Source organism: Camellia sinensis, chromosome 4, assembly GCF_055761805.1.
Source record: "Camellia sinensis isolate YWXY chromosome 4, ASM5576180v1, whole genome shotgun sequence".
In the NCBI taxonomy this organism is placed as follows: Eukaryota; Viridiplantae; Streptophyta; class Magnoliopsida; order Ericales; family Theaceae; genus Camellia; species Camellia sinensis.
The window spans coordinates 87368204-87388112 of NC_138964.1; the positions used below are offsets into that span (position 1 = coordinate 87368204).

The following is a 19909-nucleotide window of genomic DNA, read 5'->3' on the forward strand; positions in this document are numbered from 1 at the left end:
AATAAAAATTTATGAGCATGCATGTACATTGTTATCTCTCAAGACGATTGTTGCCTTATTAAATTGTTGTTTTGATAAATGTCAAGATTAATTGGTAGAGCCACCGTGGCTGTGATCGGTGATCTTCAGTGACGGTTGGTGGTCATTGGGGGTGATGTTGAAAAAGGGGTGTGGAAATGCAGTTTCTTATATTGTGGCCTTGGTTGGCAGTGAAATTGAAATTACTGTTGTTGGTTCTTGAAAACTTTATGGGTTCGGAAATTTTGTTTTACATCCAGTGTGAGTGGGAAAATTTTATGTTTTGTTATATATTTAATCATTTATTTATTTATTTATTTATTTCCACTCATAATATTTTCTATATACTCAAAGAAGCATTTTCAAAACAATGGTAAATTTTATGGTAAAGTAACTAGTTCCTTAATTTTGCTGAGTTGGCGTAAGTGATGCATTGAACACGGGTTGGTGGTGAATAATGGAACATATTGTCTGATGGGTTACTAATATTTAAATGTGTTGTATCATATTACAACTTGTGGGTCGAATTTCTTTCTAGTTGGAGGATTGAACACGGGTTGGTTGTGAATATGGGTTAGTCTTGAGTTTGGGATGTTAATTATCTGAAGTATTGTGTTTTGTTTTGCGTGGGTTAGCATAGTTAAACCGGTTGAACCGAATTTTCTTGGCGAACTCTATTTATTTGTGAGAGCTCATAGGTTGTCTTGTGTGATAGTTCTTGAATTTCGGAGTACTAATTATCCAGTGACTATTAGATGTTGGGTATATTGTCTTACGAGTATAGACGCTCTTCTGTTGGGTTTTAGCTACATGAATTTCGGTAAACTGTCTGGTCCGTGGAGGTGTTCATAACATTTATTCAAATGGTGTTTCTATTTCTAAAGTTGCTTGTTGTGGGGGATTCTATTTGTTTTGGCCTTTTGTTTGTCAGTTATAGTCAGTGAGTCGGGGATGACTCATTTTCTTTAACCTGTTGACCTTTTACTCGGAGCCAAGAAGATACCATGGTGATGGTTTGGGAATCTGGGAAGTTAGCCCGGGAATGGGTTGAGTTTTTTTTATTGTAAGTGCAGTTCATTAATGTTTCCTTTTTTCGTGTTGGGTAAATCTTAAATTTTGGGGACAAAATTTCTTAAGGTGGGGAGATTGTAGCACTCCGAGAAAATTTTCTTTCTCATCGCTCGAGTGACGGATTGATCGCTTGAGTGATCTCGCGAGTCAACTAGTACTTTTGCAAATTTGAGATTCTGGGAGATGTTGATGTTCGCTTGAGCACAGGGTTAGTTAATCTAGTGGTCTGCCTTTGTTTGATTTGAAGTTCTGGGAGTGTAAGTTCTATGCTCGAGGGAATGTTTTATCGCTCGAACGGTGTGGTGTCTCTAATGCTAGAGCGCAAGAGTGGTCGCTTGAGCGATCTGTTCGTGATCAACACTTTAAAAAGTCATTTTGGGCCATTTTTCTTCATTCTTTCTAGATTTTTCTCTTCTCTCTCTCTCTCTCTCTCTCTCTCTCTCACACACAGCCATTGTTGAGCTCCAAGCTCATTAAACCTTAGATTTCATCTCCTTAGAGTGAGAATCTCACCTTGATTCCTTATACAAAAATGTAGAGCACAAAGAGAGCTTTATTTTAATCGGAACGGATCGTGTTTTCGTCGACGTTGGATTTTTGGGCCTTCTTCTCTCTTTGTTAGAGATAGGGATTTCTTTGCTTCTCTTCAATATCTTCTTATAGATAGATGGGTGGTATATTTGTATTACATAAAAACCTCATGTTGAGGAGATTTTCTAAAAGGCATGAAAAGGAAGTGAGGGTGTTCAAAATAAGGGAGTTAAATGTAAGATTAAAGAGGATTAAGGAAGTTTTGGGTAGTTAGAACCGGGTTTTGTGCTTTAAAGTACAAAGCCCTAAATTTTGTCTAACCCTAGTTATGATTTTATTTTCTTTAAATGATGAATTATTTCAGTTGGCTCTAAATTCTTGAAATTAAGTTTATGTTTGGTTAATTAAATATAGAAGGGATGATTATAATATGTTGTGAGATTGATTATTGTGAAAGGAGTTTACGTCATAGTAAATTGGTAGCGAGAAATTGGACTAATGAACTAGGAAGATGGGTATGATCTTGAATGTGTTGTGAAATTGAATAGAAGGTGTTAGTGTTGGGAAGTAAAAAATGTTGTGGGATACAAATTGTAATTGTTTCTACAGATGAACTTTTATTCTTATCATGGAATAGTTATGTTGGGTTATGCATAATGAAAATAATGTATGAGTGTTGTTGGTTTGATTTATGAGTTGTAAAGAATGAATGATATGATGAATTGATGGATTGTGATATTGGAATACAGGTCCATTTTCTTCCGACTCGTGACTGGTAAAGCGTGGCGCTTGATAGAGGTTTCGCTTTTCTTTCAGAGTAGCACTCGGAAAAACGTGTGGTTTGTTGAGATATATGGAGGTTCTGCATTCCTTCCGGTTGGTGACCGATAAAGCTTGGTGCTTGAGATAGGTTCCATCTTCCGAAGTGGCGCCTGGTAAACTGTGTTGGTATGGCTAGGTGAAGCTGGTTATTGTTATGTGGTTACTCGTTGAGAACCTTGTGGTAATTCCGTTATATGATTGTGAAAATTATTTGATGTAAAAGTGGAAGTGTGTAATATGTGAATGTGTTGAAGCGCAGAAGTGTTTCGGGTTTGTGGGTTAAGGAGTGTGAAAGGTGAACTAAAAGTAATAATGTTTGGTCGATTTGAACCTTATCAAAGGAAACGAGTTTTAAGGGAATTATGTGACTGAATTTTGAAATGATAAAGAGTAAACAAAGGAAGTTTCTACGAAATGGCAAGTGGAATTTTATGAATATGTAAATCTATTTTACATATAAAAAGACACCTTATTTACATATGTATCAATTGATAACATTAATGATCACATATATCTATTGATCTAATTGTTGGGAATCATTGTAGATCCCTATTGGACCTAGTGTTCGTCCGATGTTGTTTAACTATTTTATAGGAACGAAGTCGGGCGAACGGTTAGAAGATTATGAAGTCCTAGTTCAGTTAGACTTCTTATTGTGTAGTGTAAATAAAGTGTTAGAACATTGTATATGATTATTGTGTAATCTTTCATGTAAGCCTTGTGCATGTATTTTGAACATTTCTATCATTGTAATTATGTGAGAGAGAACCTTATTTATTCTATCTAACTCGTCTTATTCTTGTAATTATAAATTGGAAATGGATGCTTATAAGGAATTTGGTAATATATCTGAGTAATAAAATTTGGGGTACGACATGATGTTTCAAATGTGGCCTAACACATGATTATTATGTGACTAAATGAAGCCTAAAACATGTTGTTCTAATAAAATAAATAAAACATATGAGAAAAAGGCAAAAAAGCTAGTAAGATGAATAAGCTACATGATGGAATGATTACCTAGCAACCTAACATGGATAGATACTGAAAAATGAAGCAAAAAGGTGCTGAGATACAAAAGCTAAAGGAGTTTTACCTGTTGGTTTGATTAAATCGAAGAAAACACGAAGAAAAATGTAAAGAAACTCAAGTTTATTGCTTGTAAGCCTCGCGCAAGCTTCGGTTTCTGAGGTAGTTCGGGTTCTCCATGTGACAACCAAACCATTAATGCATCATGTATATCTAATTATTCATGCACTCATGTTATATGTTATGTGTTTGTGTAACTTAGGACTTGCTAGCAATAGGATGAGAAGAAGAAAAAGTTTGAAAAATTATGTTAGAGTTTGTTTTGTTATGTGTTTTGAGTTAGGGGATAGCTTAGAATTTGATTTGAAAACCATAGGATATGCCTATACCTTAAGTGAGGAGCTTAAAGACCTTAGTCTAATGAACTTGACCATTTCATACTATTTGCTAATTTGCTAATTAGGATTAGTGGTAATTAAGTATAATTAGTGAACCTTAATTAGGATTAATTAGGTTAAGTATAATTAGGATAAGATTAGATTAATTAGTCCTAACCTAGATTAGCTAAAATAAGTAAGCAAGATTAGCTAACTAATGAAATGTTAAAACTTTTTCCCTAACTACACACAATAAAACCTTATGTTCCCTAACCAAACAAATAGAAAATTTAGCCCAGCTCAAGAATCAACGTGAGGAAGGAAGAACAATGGAGAAGAAAAGGGGGAAAAAAAAGGAAAAAAGGAGAAAAGGAAGAAAATTTAAAGGAGCCAAGAATTCAAGCCTAGAAATCCTAAGAAAATCACTGCAAAGTAAGAAACTCAATCATCTTCCATAATTTGATATCAAAACCTAGCTAAATACTCATTAGGAACAAGTTTTGGAAAGATTTATATAAAAGAAAAAAAAAAGTTTGAAAATAAGGAAAGGGTTTGGAGAATTCCTTGAAAAATCATGTTTTGAACTGGTTTTGAGCTAGATTTGATCTATACAATGGATATACCACAAACCTACACCTAGAAAGCCTTAAAACTTGTTTTGATGGATTGGAAGTGTTTGAATAATAAGAAGAAAAGATAGGAAGTTTGAATTAAATTTTGGTTTTCATGAAGCTTGATCTTGAATTCATTTATCCAAACATGTTTTCATCAGTTTGCAACATGTATTTATGCATTAAGATGTTTTATATCATGTTTTGAAGTTTGAAAACATGAAAAATGAGTTTTCGTAGCCTAAGAATAGATAGAACGGCCCAGCCCTAAAATTCCTATTCTTCTTCCGCGCGTACGGCTGGAAGAACCACTCTCTGCATGTGCGGAAATGGCCTTTGCATGTGCAGCTAGCTAATCCAGAAAATATTTCAAGATTGCATTAATTGCACACACGTCCCTGCACATGCGGCTAGGGTTCTGCACATGCAGCCTTGTTCCATCGCACATGCGGATTTCAGGGGCATTATCTATTTCATTTTCAATTTGTTTTCTTCGACCCTCGAGTATCCTTACACGCGTTTTAAACCTATTTGAAAGTCAAATACACATAGAAACCAATCTAAATCAAGTTAAAATAAGAAAGAAAAACAAAAGTTAAGTTTAGGAACTGATTTGTTATGTTAATGCTTTGGATGTTCAATGTTTTCTTCTTGTTTTTGTAAGTCAAGTCTTGAAGAAGTTAAACCATTGTGCAAGAAGCCAACTGTGAGTAGTAGTATAGCAAAGTTATGTTTGTTAAAACTATGATTCAAAATGCAAATTTATGCTATGTTTATGAAAATTATGATATTGTTTTGTTATGAATGAACATCCTATATTTTTATATCATGTACTAAGATGACATCTTGGAACTTGTTTGTTATTGGGAATCTTGCCAATAAACTCTTGCTAACTGAGCTCTTGCCACCGGTTGTAGCCTCTTGACTCATGACTCAAAGTGCCTTGAGAATGTTCATCGTTACATATATATTGCAAGATAAGCATGTTTTGTTTGAAAAGCTATATTGTGTTCAAAATGATCATGTGCTTGGTTTTAATAAAGTTTGTTGGTGTTCATTTATATACCACTTTGCTATATTGCTATTCACTAGGCTTTGGCTCACCCCTCTCCCCTATATTTATGTAGGTGATGTTGAGGAATAGGTTGAGGAGGAGAGATCCAGTTAGAAGTCTTTTACTTTTCTTTTTCTACTTTTGGAAGTTGTCACTTGAGAGGATGCTCTTGTATATAAGTTTTGACTTTTGTTAGGTGTATATTTGTAAATATTGTATTTTTCTTTTGGATGTTGAACTTGTAATGTCCAAGATAAATAAATAAGATGTATGCTTGCTTTTGTTTACATATGACTTATGCACATGCTCTGGATGGACTCTTCGTAATTAATGGACTTTGTTTTCCACATAAGCCTTAATGTTTTAGTCTAATCATGTCTTGTCTTGCTAGGCCTTTGGTAGTCAAACACTACTGGCTGGTCATAACTACTATCCTGTTTGGGGCAGGATGGGGTGATGACAGAGTGGTATCAAAGCGCACACACACACACACACACACTCCATCCTTCAGAGCATAGAACTTCCCTTGAATAACTTTAGGAATGCATTCATATGGAACGTTTGTGATGATATGTGCATTTTAAGTGTTATTTGATATTCGAATATCATGTATTTGTATTATAAATGCTTAACTCATGCCTTGCATGCATAACATCATGGTGAGAGAAAGAGTCCAGTCCTCTACCAGCCGTATGGATCGACTTGAAAGGATGTTAAAATGTGTGGTGGAGACGGTAGAGGCATTAAGACAAAGGAATCAAGAACAACCACAAGCATAACAACAACCACTACCACAGTAGCAACAATAGCTACCATAGCAATAACTACCTTTGTAGATGGATTTTCCAGATTAGGCAACAATGGCACTAATATGGGAATACAAGAAAATGAAGCCAATCCAACTTGAAGAAGGAATTGATCCATTGAAGGCAGAGGCTTGGTGTGACGACCCTAGCACGCATATCATAATTATATTTATTAAATTATGTGTTAATTAATAATTGTGATATGTGCCTTTGATTACTTCATGTATATTTGTTCTATTTGAAAATTATCTATTTGCATTAGAAACTATCTGTCATGATTTCTGTTAAGAATTTGAAATTGGTGGTTTAAATGATTTTAGAAACCGAAATTGGCTATATGAATAGACTAATTGGAATATTTAGAACCTTATGGCAAGTATGATTAAAAACTGGTTCAGTTTAATTAATTAAGCTGTATTTAATTAGCCTAATGTTCTAATTGATGTATTAAGCTATCCTCACTATATAAGTGAGCCATAAGCTCATCCTTGAACTCATTTTGTCCTCCTTTGAAGTGCAAAAATCTGAAAATGGATTGTAGAGAGAGAGAGAGAGAGAGAGAGTTTAGAGATTGAAGGCAAACTTGGAGGGTTAGCTTGAATTAGTCAACATTGTGCTAGAGCAAGTGTATTTGAAGACTCTAGGTAAGAATTTAACTCTCAATTCTTAAAGATAATGTGTTTTAGAGTTGAGTTCATGGGTTATATATGATCTTTTGCATGTATTTTGGTCATAGAAGTCAAGAAGATGAAGAAACTTTACATACATGCATGAATATGTTGAGTTTTACCATGTTGGGTTTGAATTCTAGCATCCATGTTGAAATTGTGATTTAATTTGTACAGGCATGTTTCATTCATCATGTGTTAACTCTTAAATTCATGTTTTGGAAAAGAGTTTTGTACATGCATAGAGCTTTTGAACTCAAATTTGGTAAATTCATGAGTTTTGAGAAAAGAACTTGAAAAAACTTACATGCATGAGTTTTTGGGTCCAATTTTGGTGGATTTAAAGTGATTTTGAGCAAATGGTTTTTGAGAGGTCATGTATACATGTTTTCCAAAGTAACTTTGTGTTTTTGAATGAGCCATGTATGACCTAAGGCTTTGATTTTGCATTTTTGGAGCTCAAACTCTGTTATGGAAAGCCCAAAAATTCTACAAATCGTTCGAGCGACCAAGTGTGAGCTCGAGTGAACTTGATGAGCTCCTAGCATTTTCGTTATCTTTACAGACCACTTAAGCGACCAAAGGTTGGCTTGAGCGAATTGACGATATGCTTTGCATTAGCTCGAGCAACATATAATTGCCTTGAGTGCAAATAAGACCCATCCAGTACTTTTGCAGACCTCTATGACCACTCGAACGACCAATAGTTGGCTCGAGCGAAGACCCATATATCAACATATTTTGAAAAGATGTTTTGTGTTCATATTTTGGTCCACATGTCTTTCTGAGCATTCTTAGACATGATTTATGACTCATTAAGGAACTAATAAGTGAGAAACCAACAAGAATGACTGAATTAGAAAAGAGAAGATGAATTATTCGATTTGAACTATGTGTTCTAATGTGTGTGCTTATGTATAATGTGTAGGTTTGAACGTTGTGGAAGAACATCAACTTACTCAAGGTGAGTAATATCTTAGTAAAGACATTTTGTTATATGCTATTTTCTGAACCGCTTTTATGGTAAATCTTGGAACTTATGGTTCTTGAAATATGAATGTGACTTTGAATGTTTCAATGTGACTTTGAATTGAATTTGACAAAGATTAAAGCATAATAGACCCAAGGTCGTTTTGTATTGATGGGCCTAAGGTCGTTTTGTATTGATGGACCCAAGCTCGTTTTGTATATGATAGGCCCAATGTCGTTTTGTATTGATGGACCTAATGTCATTTTGTATTGATGGACCCAAGGTCATTTTGTATATAATGGATTTGAGGTCATTTTATAAATGATGGACCCAAGGTTGTTTTGCATATGAGCTGGACCTAAGGTCGTTTTGCTTTGATATGATCTACTTGAATCTGATATGAATGGGAAGAGTATTTCAAATGATAAACTTATAAGTATGATTTTGTGTAATACGAATATGATCTTATTTAATACGAATCTCATTCATTGACCTTTTACTCTGATGTTATTTACTGGGCTTTAGCTCACTCTGTATTTATATGTATGTAGGTAAGTAGCGGCATGTCCATCCCTAGCCCTAGTGAACCTGTGAAAGAACACCGAGTTTTGTAGAGTTAGCCTAGGATGCTTCACACATGAGTCTTTTGTCTTTTGTTTGTTTGTTTTTATTGGTTATGTTTGACCTCGCCTGTATATAAGTTTTTGAGGTTGGATGAAATGATCTTGTGAATGGTCTTGGTTTTATAATGTCTCTTCTATTATGAATGGATGTGAGTTATTAACTAAATGAGATGTCTATGATGTGCCATATATGCACAACTCATTGGACAAAATTTATTAGTTTGTTTCCGCTTTTGGCTCCTCTAATATTTAATATTTTTGTTAATTCTGTCTTTGAGGCAGGGTAATCCGGGATTACTGGTCGGTTACGGTCTAAACTCATAGGGGCGGGTTTGGGTCGTGACTGTAACGCCCTAAAAAATAAACCCATCATAACATACATTCACAATAAATAGAAGAGATTTCATATTATAATCATCAGAGTATTCTTACAAAAGGTATTACATGTTGACAACAAAAGTAAATGCCCTTTAGGCTTACAACTTTCCAAGTCAACACTTGGTTACAAAAAGGAGAGTACTAACTCTACACAAAATAAGCCCTAGGCCTGAGAGACATGTAATACAACAAAAACAATGAAAAGGAGTCTGACGGCCTCAAGCCTCCCAAGCTACGTTCTTGGAGGTGGCATAACACCTGTACCTGAAAATGATGTCCCATATAGGGTAAGCCAACGCCCAGTAGAGATATGCTAAACATAATATGAGCAATAACTAAAACATTAGCACTTGATAAATGTTTAACTCAAATAAACCAACATACAATACAATCCAGTTCCATAATCTTTCACTTATCCAATTCTCAACTTATAAACACGGCTCAGAACCTGGCCAAACAACTTAGATGGGACTACATCTCATGCCAACAATATTCCAAACTGCCATTTTATGGAAATTGCGTCCGCGGGAGCCGGCACCCGTGTGTATTTATTTTCTTATGGTCATTTTACGGAAATTTCATCCGCGGGACTCGGCACTCATGTATAGATATTCTTGGATTGCCATTTTACGGAAATTTCATCCGCGGGATTTGGCACCCATGTATAATTATTCTCGAGTTGCCATTTTACGGAAATTTCATCCGCGGGATTTGACACCCATGTATATTCATTACCAAATTGCCATTTTACGGAAATTTCATCCGCGGGATTTGGCACCCATGTAATCAAATACTCATCACATACAATGACTAATCAATACAGAAATTCGGTGTATTATTCCAACCGTCATACTCAATGACATACTCAAATTGATTAGTTTTAATTCACCTAATCATTATGAAGTGTCTACAACAATCAAGACTATCCTGGACTGATAGCCCAAAGCAGTTATCTCTAAACAAATAATAAATGTCATTAATTACGCTAATGACCCAAATATACCCAAACATGGTATTTTTCCCCTTTCCTCAATATTGACCCAAAGGTCCAAATATTACCAACAACATCAATAACCTCCTTTTTAGACCCAAAACACAAATGTTTGAATCAAAAGAATAAAACCTCTCTTTCCAATATAACACATCTCAAACCCTAACTTCTCAAATCAAACCATTTATACAAAAAGCTCAACATTTAGGTTAAAGCTCATAAAAATGTGTAGTTGTCCCTACCTCAAATTTCGGAGCTCGACGGAGAAGATGATGAAAACTCAAAGTGCTCCAAATCCACAAATTTTCAGATTAAAAAGAAGCCCAAGTCACCCTCTATCTTTCTTACAAAGAGGTTAGGGTAGAAACACACTATAAGTAGATTAATCCTTAGAGAGAAGGTGAAGTTTAGAGTGAGGAGCTCTCAATTTTGGATTTGGGAAAGTAAGAGAGAGAAAGGAAATGCGAAAAGTGATTCAAAATCACCCAGCTGCCATCTGATATACGACTATCCCGCTTGAGCGGAGAATAGGACGCTCGAGCGGAGAACAAAAAAAACTGGACCCACTCGAGCGTAAAAATACCCGCACGAGCTCCAAGACACAGAATCAAAAAGCACCCGCTCGAGCGCAGAGGAAAACCTGCTCGAGCGTAGATTACCCTCTCCCAGTATTTTTACAGACATTGAACACCCGCTTGAGCACCAAGAGGCCCGCTCAAGCGTGACCCGCTCGAGCGTAAGGAAATCAGCTCGAGCGTGAAAAACGCACCTGCAGAAGTTTTGCAGAGGCACAAAATGCTGAAAGTGTTTAAACTCCGCTCGAGCACAAAGGGACCCACTCGAGCGGACCACCAAAAATCTGGGCAACAAGGAATGGGACTAAAATTCAACCAACCTGTTCGAAACACGCCCAATACATCCTAAAACTCAAATATATGGAATTAAAGGATGTCAACAAGACATATACAACAACCAACTCCACGAAACCTGAGTCCGGATACAACAACCAAAGAAGGAAGAACCAGGATCGCTATAGTGACACTTGGGTACTCGAGGTAAAGAAATTTTTTTTGAAGTTTTACCATGTCCGGAAACTCAAAAGGTTGCACTTGCCACATTAACCCTGGCAAAGGAGGCACGTAGATGGTGGATTCTAGTAAAAGGCTAACATGAAGGTATTACTTGGAACCATTTTCTGGAAATCTTTAACAAGTACTTCCCACAACCTATTAGGGATAGGAAAGCATCAGAGTTTCAATCACTTAAGCAAGGAGGGGGCACAATAGCAGAATATGATGCCAAGTTCACGAAGCTAGCTAGATTTGCTCTGCACATGGTAAATACCGAGTACAATAAAGCTAGGAAGTTTGAGAAACGGCTACGAGGACCACTCTGGGATAAAGTGAATCTTTTTAAATTGCCTACATATGTAGGGTTTTTAGATAGGGCAATTATGGCTGAGCCGGATGCAAAGGATGAATAGAAGTCCAAGGAATGGTATAATAAGAGACAAGGGTATGACACCAGAAAGGGGCAAGCAAATCAACCTGTTAAAAAGCCAACTGAAGGAACTAGTAGTGGCACTAGTCAAGGGTGCAAAGTTACCCTAGTTTGTCCAGATTGTTGGAAAAATCATTTTGGAATTTGTCGTCGAGCTTTAGGGGCTTGCTTTGAGTGTGACTAAATAAGACATCAAGTGAGGGATTGCCAAAGGCTCGGCAAAATTCTTCTAGAGGTGTAAGTAGTTTGTTAGGGTCAGTTCAGAAATTAACCGCCAAACCTAGCACCTCGGGGAAAGAATCGGTGAGACAAGTAAGGGTGTTTGCCCTAGTCCCTGAAGATGCTCGGAGTACAAAGCCCGTTGTATTAGGTATACTCACAATGAACGTATACAATCATCCCTCTCACCTTAGTACACGTGTCATCCATGCATGCACAAGTGCGGGGTCCTATACCCTTGGCTTGCTTGTGGCTCATGTAAGCCCGAATTGCCTTTTGATCAATATTTTTGATAAAATCGGTCACTAAATTTAGAAAATGTATTTGATCAAAGAAAAATTAGGCTTTCCACTCTTTCTTGGGGTTAAAAAGTTAGTTTTTGGCTAAAAATGGGTCTAGGGATAAAATGGTGATTTTTGCAAAAAGTCAGTTTTTGGCCAAAACAGGTTTATACAGCAACTCCAAATAACCTTAAACATTCTAAAGATAAAATAATTACCATTTCATCATCAGGAGGCTTGCAAGCATCTAAAGTCTTAGGGTTAGTCAAAATGGGTTGTCAACAGCTGTCTTTTTTTGATGGAGCTTAAACAATCCTATAGTGATGAGAAGTGAACGAGACCATCCCTATTGACATGATCGTAAGGCCTAAGGCAATGCAATATATTCATGCAAGTGATCGAACCCTTAGGTTGCCTACATATCCTTGATTGCAGGGAATTAGATCAATGCAGTTCGAGGGCAGTTGTGCAACAATTCATTTGTACATGAGTGTGTATGACAAGCACTCAAACATTTGCCAAGCATGCAATAATCAAAGAAGAAGAGAAGATAATACCTGCCATACTCACCTTGCTATGCCGAAGTGATCTTATTCCAATCCTTTCCCAAGTTTTCCATGTGCTCCTATTCTACGAGGAATCAAAATTTTATTTGACTTGGTCACCACTTCTTTGTCCCAAAGTCAATAGCCCAAAGATTTTTATTCAATTAAACTCTTTCCATAATTTCCAAAACTCTACCAAAATTTGATTTCAAAATTTTCTAAAGAATTTTGGATTTTACTCCAATAAATCAATCAAATTATCATCTTCTAGGCAAATGTCTTCTAAGGGAATTCAAAATTTTATTCAAAATGAAAGACTTGGTCATCACTTCCTTGTCTAACGCTTTTCCATAAAATCAAAATTCTCCAAAGTCAATAATCCAAAGATTTTTGTCCAATCAAAACCTTTCCATAACTTCCAAAATTTCTCTCAGATTTTTTAATTTTTAATTTTTAAATTCTCTCCCAAGGAGTTTCATATTTTATTCTAAGTATTTAATCAAGGGATTATCTTCTAGTCAAATACCTTATTGAAATTTTATTCAAAATAGTATTTTTGGTCACCACTTCCTTATCTACCATTTTTCCAAAAAATTGAAATTCCCCAAAACTTAGTAACTTCAAGATTTTCATTCAATCAAACACCTTCCATGATTTTTAAGACTCTACCTATGATGGAGATTTTTGATTTTTAATTTTAAAAAGCTATATCTTGATTATATACCTTCTTATAGAATTGGGGTTCTACTTAATTTCCATGTTAGGAAGACAATCATTACAAATTGATCACTAAGGTAAGATTTAAATTTCAGATTCAAATTCAATTTCTTTAATTAGGAACCATTTCCTAATTTATCGTTGATTTCTAGAGTCGCAATCATTGTCTAATTGGACTCAAATTTCCATAATCAAATCACTACCCCCAAATAACCTCAAATTTTCATAATCAGATCACTACCCCCAAATAACCTCAAATTTTCATAATCAAATCACTCCCTTTCTGACCATTGATTTTCACAATCAAACCACATCATTTCCATTCAAGACAAGATACCACAAAAGCACATAATTTGCAGTCATGCCTATTTGGGTAGGGTTGCCCTATCCTAATTTGGAAAGAAGATCTTAGATTGACTAAATCACACAAAAGGCAATAATACAATCCTAGAATGAGGGTATCCTGTCATAGTTTGGAAGGTGCTAAAGCTCTCTATATACAAAAGGTAAGTTTTCTCAGAAAAGGGTACATCAATTATTACTATCAATATACCTCTCATTTCACAAGGAAATGATCAAATAGTAACTAATAGCATAATCTAACGCTTGCCTTATTGACATAACATAGCCTGCGAATAGTGTCTGGGATATTATGCAATAATGCAAGTTTCCTCAGTTCTAAAATGATGCAATGCAATTAACAATTAACCACTAATCTTATAAAATAGAAATTTTTAAGTCAAGCTAACTTAATTCCCCAGCAGAATCGCCAACTGTGGGCTTTGTGCCTTTTTCAAGTCTAAGACATTGCTTCCCACACCAACTTATTTTGACACAAATAGTAACCACTTAACTTTTCAAGGGAAATTAAGAAACCTTTAACAATGAAAATAAAGTTAAAGGCTTAGTCGGTCTAATAAAGAAAATTTCGGGTTCAGGAGCTTAGGTACAAAAGGGGAAGGCCATTTACATGGAAGCACCCCGTTTTGCCCAATTCGAAGATTGGCCTCTACTCACTTTCTTTTTTATGATTTTAGTGGTTAATTATTCACATAAATTCATTATTAGACCTAAAACCTTTAACTAACCTAAAACTACGTGATTTGAAGAAAAATGAATATCATTTATTTTAGATTAAGAGGCCATATTTTTGTAAAAAAGTGATTTTTCATTAAAAAGTGGATTTTATCAATCCATGGTTATAAACCCAATCTAAAATTAACAATATTCATATAACATCCAAAACATACAATTTGGCAAATAAAGAGCATCTAACTTGTATAATTGAAAAACGATGCAAATAGCAAGCACATGTACAGAAAATTGAGAGGAATTACCCAGATACCCACATAGGCGTCTTACATGCAATAAAGAAAGTGAATATGACCTAAAATGCAACTAACACACATAAAACGCAACCTAGGCCCAGTTTGAGGCTACTAAAATGATGAACATGCACAAAGGAGCAAATAACACACAACGAAAATAAAGACAATGGTATAAATTATCTACATGATGTTTCAAATCAGGCCTAACATGTGATTATTATGTGACTAAATGAAGCCTAAAACATGTTGTTCTAATTAAATGAATAAAACATGTGAGAAAAAGGTGAAAAAGCCAGTAAGATGAATAAACTACATGATGGAATGATGAACTAACAACCTAGCATGCATAGATACTGAAAAATGAAGCGAAAAGGTACTGAGATACAAAAGGTAAAGGAGTTTTACCTGCTGGTTTGATTAAACCGAAGAAAACATGAAGAAAAATGTAAAGAAACTCAAATTTCTTGTTTGTAAGCCTCCCTCAAGCTTAGGTTTTTGAAGTAGTTCGGGTTCTTCACCCCCTAGGATGATTTTCAGTGTTTTAGAGTTGCTATGGGTGGGGAAATTTTGTGGCCAAGGAAAAGGAGGGAGAGAAAATGATGTTTTTGCTCTCAAACTTACAAAATGGCTCTCAAAATCTTAACCCCCTAAAAGGGAGAGGGATAGGTCCCTTTTATAGGAAGAGAGAAATGTTCTGCAGTCCCTTTAAGGTTCCCATCGCTTCCATTTGCTGCCTTCTACCAGAGATGCACTAATATTGAGTTGCCAAAAATAATTTTGTCATGCTTGGATGTGAGCACTTAGAATGGACATGTGCACCCACATTGGATGTGTGCAATCACAATGTATGTGGGCACTCACATTGAATGTGAGCACTCACAATGAACATGTGCAATCATACCTCTCACTTTAGTACACGTACCATCCATGCACGCACAAGTGCGGGGTCCCATGTCCTTGGCTTGCTTGTGGCTCAAGTAATCCTGAATTGCCTTTTGATCAACGTTTTTGAGAAAATTGATTACTACATTTGAAAAATGTATTTGATCAAAGCATAACTAGGCTTCCCTATATTCTTGGGGTTAAAAAGTTGGTTTTTGGCTAAAAACAAGTCCAAGGATAAAATGATCATTTTCGTAAAAAGTCAATTTTTGGCCAAAATAGGTTTATACAACAACTCCAAACAACCTTAAACATTCTAAAGATAAAGTAATTACCATTTGATCATCGGGAGGCTTATAAGTGCTCAAAATCTTAGGGCTAGTCAAAATGGGGTGTCTACACAAACCTGGTTTGACTTTTCAGATGTTTGTACGATTTAAAAATTTTGGCATAATAGGTGTTCTCGTATGTACGACCAAGTGGGTCGGCACGTACAGGGGTTATGATCGCACATGTGGAAAGGGGGCCGCACATACGGAAAAGGAAAGCTGTGGGATTTTGTGACCTATAGTAAACAACACATGTAGTGGGGGTTTCCACATGTTCATGAGAGGGGCTCCGCACGCGCAGCTAAATGTGTGAATAGTCTCGAATTTCGTGCCCTTTAGCTACTAGTTGCATATCTTTCTCTTTTTCTCTCATGTCTCTTATATATATCTCTCTCTCTCTACAAATCCACCCAACACTCACATTTCTTCAAATCTATCATGATCCATTAAGATTTTGGTACTAGTTCCTTATACCAAAATGACGAGCATTTCGAGAGCGATCAATGGAGATCAAATTTCGACATCGTCAAATTTTGGGATTTTGGCTTCCCTTCTCTTATAGATTATGAGGCAGGGATTTCTTTTATTCTTCTTAATCTAGTTGTTGTTTATGGATAGATGGTACTTTGTATTGCATGAAAATAAGATTTGATGACAAGAAGAACTTTAGGGCTTTGAGTTGTAGTAATGGATATTGTGATTTCTTGTTTAATATGAAAGAATGATGCTACTAGATTACCTTATAAGGTATAAGGATAGAAAGGCCCTAATTAATTATGGTAAAACCCTGATTTTTATGAGTCTATCAAATTGGAAATTGAAATGTACATATGTGAAATTAATATTATTGTTTGAATTCCTTGGAATTGTTGGACATTAATCAAATGTTTTTTGAAAGCATGAATTGGTACGTTTTGGAGAAATTAGAATTGAGTAGTTATTACGAGTAACATTTGGGTTCGGAAGTTGTAATTTAATGAAATGTTAAGAATTCGAGTAATGATTTGGTTCGATGACAACTCAGGAATTGTCGCCTAATTCTTTATGAAATTTCATTAAGAACATACTATTTAGATTGTAATTTAAAATAAAGAAAATCGTGACTAGTGTAATGAAATTAAAACTAGAGTTGGCATTATTAATGAAGACCTTGTCTTCGAGTTTTAGCTTTTGTTAGCTGTATTGTGACGACCCCAACATGCATATCATGATTACATTTATTTAATTATGCGTTAAGTTTTAATTGTGATATGTGCCATGTGATTAATGTGTGTATATCTGTTTGATTTGAAAACTATCTGTTATGATTTCTATTTAGAATTCAAAATTGGTGGCTTGAATTATATCAGAAATTGAAATTGGCTATATGAATAGACCACTTGAAATTTTTAGAACCATTTGGTATGTTTGATTAAAAATTGATTCTGTTTAATTAATTAAGTTGTGTTTAATTATCATACTATTCTAATTAATGTATTAAGCCATCCTATATATATATATATATATATGAGCCTTAAGCTTATTTTGAGCTCCACTTCTTCATTCTTGAGATCATTTTGTTGGAGAGTCCTTTAGAGAGAGAGAGAGAGAAAGAGAGAAGGAAAACTTAAAGGAGTAGCTAGAATTGGTCAAGATTGTGCAAGAATTAGAGTGTTTGAAGGCTCTAGGTAAAAATTTAACCCTCAATTCTTGAAGATAATGTGTTTTGGAGTTGAGTTCATGGAATTAACATGATCATTTGCATGTATATTGTTAAAGGATGTCAAGAAAGTGTTATAGCTTTACATGTATGCATGAATATGTAGAATTTTGTCATTTTGGGTTTGAATTCTATGATCTATGATGAAATTGGAAGTTAGTTTGCACGTGCATCATTGTTTCATAAGTTTTGAAAGCTTACTTTTATGTTTGGAAAGCCAAGAAAAGAGTTTTGAAATTAATTCTCACATGCATGAAGGTTTGAGTTCAATTTTGGTAAATTCACGAGGTTTTGAGCAAATGATTTATGAATGATCATGTATTTAAGGTATCTAAAATGTTTTTATAGTTATCAAAGAGTTTTCATGAGTTTGGAATAACCACGCAAGCTTTTACATGTTATAATGCATTTTTGGAGCTCAAATTCTGTTTTGGAAAACCCAGAAATTCTGCAGACCACTCAAGCGACCAAGTGGTGGCTCGAGCGAACATTGCGAGCTCCCAGTACTTTTACAGTCTTCATAGTTGGCTCAAGCGACCAAATGGTGGCTTTAGCAAGCTGAGAATATGTATTGAGATCGCTCCAGTGACCAAAAGTTGGTTCTAACCTCCAGCTTATTTTCGGCATGTGTTTTAAAAGATGTTTTGAGTTCAAATTTTCGTTCCCATCCCTTTCCGAGCATTCTTAGGCATGAATTATGACTTATTAAGGATTAATAAGCTAAGAAATAGCATAATTAAATGATTAGAAAAGAGAAGAAAGATTCATTCAGTTTTAACATTGAGTTTCAATATGTGTTATAATGTGTCTGGTTATGTGTAATGTGTAGGTTCGATCGTTGAGGAAGAACATCAAACTAGTCAAGGTGAGTAATGTCTTTGTAACGGTATTTTTGTATGAATTACTTTGTAATTAGTTTAGCTATACGATGGTTTGTGAAACCTATACTTGGTACACGTTATGAGATATGACAAGATTTTCGAATAAGTACTTTGAGACACTAAGTTATGCTTTGAAACTCCGAATCGTGTACAATGTGATAAGTTTTCCAAAAATAAGATTTGCTAAGAATGAATGAGTTTCCTTTTGAACAATAATTATGAGTTATGCCTTGATCATTCGGTAACTACTAATTTATCTATGATCTATAAGTGACATTTCGTATAAGTTATTGAACCGTTGTAAACATTCTGTATGATGTCTGTCCTTGATGATTATTCTGCATAACTTTGATAGCAATCGTTCTGTATGGATTCTATACGTAATTGACATTTTGCATGTTTTTGATAGGAATCATTCTGTATAGTGTCTACACGTAAAAGACATTTTGAATGAGCTTATCAAATGTATAAGGCACCATTGTGATGTTTCGTATTTTGTATAAGTCATCCAAGTGATGTTTCGTATTCTGTATAAGTCATCCAAGTGATGTTCCGCATTCTATATAAGGCATCATTATGATGTTTCACATTTTGTATAAGTCATCAAAGTGATATTTTGTATGAGACACCAATAAGGGTGCTCTAAATGAAGTCATTCTATATGAATGTTTCGTATGGTATTTCAGTAAGCAAAATAAGGCCTTCGGGCACTTTGCAACATGTTAAGTTATGAAAGGTTTGATAAACTATAATTGTTACTATGATAAGTTATGAGACTCATTCATTTAACCCTTTTACACTGAGATTACTTATTGGGCTTCCAGCTCACTTCGTTATATATATGTATGTAGGTAAACATTAGGAAGTTCCGCATTAGAGCTCGCATTGGAGTCAACCTTTTGTCAAGCCACCTGAGATAGGTCTCTGTGTTGAGGCCTTAGTTTTTATTTTGGCCAAGCTCGAGAAGCTTTGGTCCGGTGTAGTCTGTTATGCTATAGTTTTGATCTTGGGTTATGTATCTATAAAATGAATGTTTGTGAATATTATGGTGTGATGTGAGATGTATGGTATATATGTTTCCGTTCATGGCATGTATGCACAACTCAATGGACAAATTTTATATTCTGCTTTCGCTTCAGGCCCCCGTATATTTAAATATATATTTTGTTAATTGTGTCTAAGGCCGTAGGTAATCTCATGATTACTGGCCGGTTACCTATGGGGGTGGGTTTGGGTCGTGACATGTATATTTATAACTGTTGTACTTTCTTTTTTGGATGTTGAGCCTATAAAGTTAAAGATAAATAAATAAAGTCATTTGTTGTATCATATAATTTATGCACTGGCTTTGGATGGACTCTTGGTGATTAATGGACAATGTCGTTTTTTTACATAAGCCCCAATGTTTTCGTCCAAGCTCGTTTTGTCTTGCTAGGCCTTTGGTAGTCAGACAGTATTGGCCGGTTATAACTTTTATCTTGTTTGGGGTGAGATAGGGTCATGACAGAGTGGTATTAGATCACAAGTTTGTACTCATACACACTGTCCTCCAAAGCATAGGATTTTTCCTAGAAGAACT

General features: G+C 35.2%; 1 long non-coding RNA gene across 3 annotated transcripts in view; it reads left to right on the forward strand.

Annotated features, from left to right (window-relative positions):
* LOC114260612 (uncharacterized) overlaps nucleotides 1–19909 on the forward strand; it is a 49550-nt gene that overhangs the window by 7905 nt on the left and 21736 nt on the right. For all 3 annotated transcript variants that reach the window (XR_003628695.2, XR_003628696.2, XR_014366734.1), the window contains exons 3-5: nucleotides 2370–2568; nucleotides 7916–7951; nucleotides 18279–18314. This is a non-coding gene — a long non-coding RNA (uncharacterized LOC114260612). The remainder of the gene's footprint in view (nucleotides 1–2369; nucleotides 2569–7915; nucleotides 7952–18278; nucleotides 18315–19909) is intronic.